This window comes from Melanostigma gelatinosum, assembly GCF_949748355.1.
Source record: "Melanostigma gelatinosum genome assembly, chromosome: 1".
Lineage (NCBI taxonomy): Eukaryota > Metazoa > Chordata > Actinopteri > Perciformes > Zoarcidae > Melanostigma > Melanostigma gelatinosum.
In genome coordinates this window covers 4134002-4138932 of record NC_136634.1, presented here as the reverse complement: position 1 = coordinate 4138932, position 4931 = coordinate 4134002, and positions in this window count along the sequence as shown.

The window sequence follows — 4931 nt, the reverse complement described above, 5'->3', positions numbered from 1 at the left end:
CTTGTTTTTAGCACTCTCAAAACCATTTTCTTCCCATATGGACAGGTCTTCGTTAAGGGCCTGAGCACAGTAATAACTATCAGTTATGACTCTAGCTCTTTTCACCTTTCTTCGCTCCAACTCGAGCAAACCTTCCAGTATTGCTGTCACTTCCCCGGTCTGGGCACTGCCGGGGATTTGGCCTCGTTGTCTGAAGCGCTCCTTCTCATTGTGCTTGAGAATGAAGCCCCAGTAGGCCTTGTCGTCTTGTCCTTTTCGCGAGCCGTCGGTGTATAGAGTCCACTCTATCGGAGCGGCTGGCTTCGCGTCCTGAGTCGTCTTCTTCTTACTCACTGGTTGTGCAGGGCCGATTTCGAGGTCTGGGTCCAGCAGGATGTCTTCCCAACGTCCCCATCTCGCGTTCGTCGCCTTCGTGCTCTCTACCGTGGCTTTTCTTAGGAAGCGATGGACCTGGCTTTGCGTGAGGACCCTGATGCCCTGCCCCTGAGCAAGGTCTTTCAGGGTGCTCCAATATCTTGCCAGAACTGCCAACTCCTTTTCTTCTGCTGGATATTTCTTTTCCACGGAGGACAGGGTGTAGCTCCACAAAGTGACTATTCCCCCGCCCTCATTGCACACTTTTACCACTGCGTCGTCGTCGTTGCAACTGACCTCTGCCACCAGCTTGGTTGTAAGGCTTCGTGGCTCCAGCCGCAAAGCGTCTTTAATGGCTGTCTGGAGGTTTTCCAAATTGTTTTGATCCGTTGCGGTCCATTCCCACTTCTTGTGGGCGTCTTCTGGCTTTTCTTTTCGTAGTTTTACATACAGTGGTCTTGCATACTTCTGGTAGCTAGGGACATGGTCCCTAACGTAGTTGCAGAGCCCCAGCACCTGCTGTAGTTCGTTCAGCGAGGTTGGCGGGTCGATCTGCTCCACTTTTTCCCGGAATCCGTCTGAGAGTCCCAGGTCGTTGGAGACCTGGAATCCCAGGTAGTTCACTTGGAATCGTCCAAATTGGCATTTTTTCAGATTCAATTTCAAGCCTGCTGCTGTTAGTCGTTCTACGACTTGTCTCAATTTTTGCAGATGTTCTTCTTCGGTGTCATCCGCAATGAATACATCATCGATGTAGATTGTTGTCTCTAGGCCGTCAAGTATATCCATTACGGCCGACTGGAAAACATTCGGAGAGTTTTTGTAGCCTTGCGGTAGCCGTTCCCAGACGTACGCTTTACCTTTGTGGGTGAACGCTGTCTTGCCTTGGGAGGCTTTGGCTAGCCTCAACGAGAAAAATCCGTTTGCCAGATCTATGCAGGATTTGTACCTTTTCAGTCTTAGTGTCTTCAGCGTCCCTTGTGGGTTGATCAGGCTGGCGCGGTTGGCGACAGTCCTGCGGTTGAGGGCCTTAAAGTTGATAACAGGTCTCCATCCTCCTCCCGATGACTCAGGCTTCTTGACTGCCTGTATTGGGCTGTTTGTGATGGGATTTGGCTCCTCTCGCACCACTCCTAGTTCGCTGAGCTCCGTGACTATCAGGTCCATTTCTGCAACGGCCCCTGGATTCAGGGGGTATTGGCGGACGGGCGGGTGTACACCCCCTTCTATGGTGTGGGTGTACTTCGCACCCATGTCTCCACAGTCATTTTTGAACCTAGCCACTCCGGCTTTGGAAAGTATGTCTTCTAGCGTTTCTTTTCCCTCCGGAGAAAGGTCGCTGTCTTCGATTTGTTGCTTGGTCACTTCTGGAATGTTCACTGGTTTGTACCACTCCGGTGATAATGATCCCATCTGGATTAGTTTTGCCCCGAGGACTCTGAGTCGCTGTTGTATTGGGGTTCGATTGCCTGGGCTGCTATGCAGCTCTTTTAAGTCTGTTATTGTCATTAAATTGTAGGGTCCTAGAGCCCATACAACTCCTTTCCAGACGCCAAACGGAATCTTTTTGATGGTTCCGTCGGCTAGTTGAACAGTCAGGTGTCCTTTTGTTTCAAGGCATTTGCGGGTCATCGACACTTCTGCACCAGTATCTACCTGATAGGGGATTCCATCCACGTCGGTGTATATGTCGTCCCCCACCCAGTAGGCATGATCCACTGTGACCCGCGCCCGCTTAGCCATTACTTTCTCTGCCCTTCGCTCCCAGCTTCTAGGCGGGAGGCACGAAGGGCCTGTTTCTGTTCTGTCGTCAGCTTGTTGTAATCCTCGGAAGAGAGAAAACCGCTCTTGTTGGCTGGCGGGGGCCGTGGCCCCTCCTGTTGTTGATCCGGCTGGGCCCTGTGGTAAACGCCCTGCCTCTGGAAGCCTTCTTGCCTTGGAGCTTGCTGCTCCCTCTGGCTTCCTTGTGGACCCCGCTGAGGTCCTTGCTCTCGCGGGTAGCCTTGGTAGACTTGAGAACCCCTCCGGAATCCTGGCTCACGCTCGTAGTTTTGTGGACTCCTCTGGAATCCTCCCGACTGCCTTCTCTGTGTCTGTGAAGGACCGGGTCCCTCGGTGGGCCTTGCGTTGTCATACGAGGGCCTGGGAGCCGGCGGCTTCGGCTGGTTTCCTTTTTCTCTTTTGTCCTCCAAGTGTTTTTTCTTCAAATCCCACTTTCTTACTGTTTCTTGGATTTGTTCGGTGGTACTTTTGCTGATGTTTAGGGTCACAAAATCGATGTCATTCATTAGGCCCTTTGTCAGCTTCCTAAGGACTTGCACACTTCTTTCCGGCGGAATCGCCTGTCGCAAGGCGTACCATGCCTGGGTGAGAGTTTGCCCTTTGTCTAAGCTTTTTCTTGCCTTGTCGATGTGTGACTCCTCGTCTTCGCAGTCTTCCAACACTAATCTTCGGTAGTGCTGTTCCGCGGTTTCTTCGGGACCCATCGGTTGGTCCGTCACATGAGCCAGCCACAATCTTTTCGCCTCATCGTTTGTGGAACTGGCTTTTACCATAAGCCATTTCTGTGTCAGGTATTCTTGCACCGATTCTTTTGGGTCTCGGTTTGTCACCATCGCCTTGATCTTTTTGAACTCACCAAAGCTCTGGGTGGAAGCCCGCATCTTTGTTATGCAGTCATTTTCTTCAGCGGTGGCGAGGCAGCTGCTTCGTGCGAGGCTCTGCCCTGGAGGTGGCTGTTCGTCCTCGCTGCCCGAGATGTCTTGCCTTCGCGCTTTGTCTTCCTCCGCTGCCAGCTTGTAGGCTGCTTTCTTCAGGCGTCGCAACATGACGTCGTACACGATTGTCACAAAGCCTGTGCGAAAGTTACCCGTCAGCTCCGTGGCTGTTGCGAGGGAGCCGTAGGTCGGGGCCATTAGAAAATTCGCCCATTCTCTTTTTGTCGCGTAGACCATTGTTCCTTTCATTCCTTCGAGGTCGTGCAGCCATATTTCTGGAACATCATAATTTGTTTGACCGACCTCTGGAGCATAGGCTTTTCTTCCGTCTTTGGTGGTCATGGGCCCGTAACGATCGTCTCGGGGGAATTTCAGCGAAGCCGTGCACACTGAAACTAGGGGCAGCGCGTTCTTCTTGCCTTTTCTGCTTCCTATTCTCAGGTCGGTCATTCCTCCCGGAGCCTCGTATTCGATGGAGGTCAGGCTTGGCGCTGTTTCTTCTTCATCTGAACTTACATCTGCGGCTTCTTCCTGCGCCTCTCTTTCTGGCTCTGCTGACGGCGAGGCCGGCTGAACTGGTTCTGGTGTTCTCTGTGGAGTCCTGGGACTTTCCCTGGTCCCCGCTGGACTTTCGAACCTTATCATGGGCGCTTCTCCTCCTCCGGAGTAGCGCATTGTCTGCAGGCCGACGGACTCTGCTGGGCTGATGATCCCTCGTGGTGGTCTGGTTGGCTCGGGGGTTTCCTCTTCTGTCTGCACCGCTACTGTCCGGGGAGAGGGGATTGGAGTTCTTCTTTCCTTTGGTGGTTTTTCCTGGCTTGAGCTGACCTGTGGACGTCGCTCCTCCCGTCCTGAGGGACCGGGTGTTGATTCCTCGTAGCTCCTCTGCTCGGTCCTGGTTTCTCTCTTCAATCTTACTGATTGCGGGAGCCGTGGCAGAACTGCTTTCGCAACTGGGGCGTTCTCGTCCTTGTATTCCGGCGGTCCTGCCCTCCAGTTGTTTGGCCCCTCCGTTTTGAAGAGGGGTCTCAGTATTCTCTCTTTTCTCTCTTGGTATTGGGCCACCGAGGTGACTATCACCAACTCGCGGATTTTGTTCCACCCGTGAGGAGCGTTCATCAGGAGGTGCAGAATCCTCATTGCCGCTTCTTCTGCTACCTCCCATGGTAGGTTGCCGGACCTGGCGCCGTCGTTACATATAACGACTCTTTTGAAGGACAATTCACTTGCTCGGGTGACACCTTTTTCTAATGCCTCCTCTATGTTGTCCCGATAGGCGTCTTGATCTTCGCCATCCTCATATCCTTCGATCGGTACGTGTAGCACCGCATAATGTCTCGATTCTCCGCCGCTCGTAACCACCACCTCCTCCTGTCTTTGTCTGCATCCCGGGAGGCGCACCTCAAGTTCTTCTTTGTAGAGGCTGCCTGCCTCTCTTACCAGATTCTTTCTGAACCGGGAGATATGAGGCTTTAGATGTGAGTTGGTTAAGACAACCAGTCCATGGCTGTCTATGTCCCAAGGCTCTCCGAAGTGGTTATATGCGGTTAACCCTGTCTGGTTCGCATATTTCTTGGTCCCCTCGGGCATCTTTTTCAACTTTTGAAGATGCTCTTCTGGGTTCGGGGAGTGAACATGTCTGGTCTTACCCCTAGCTTTCTGGGGCCGCCTCGGCTCTGGGCCGTTGTAGTCCTTCAGGATCGTGCGTACTGCAGTGGCGGCGGGAGTCCCGGATCCCATGGAGGGCGGGAGCAGTTGGTACTCGGCGCTCCTATCCAGCGTCGAGTCGTCCCTCGGTTCGTCCTCCTCTGAGATCTCCCCGTTGCTGCCGCTATCCTGTTTGTCCCCACTGTCGGACCC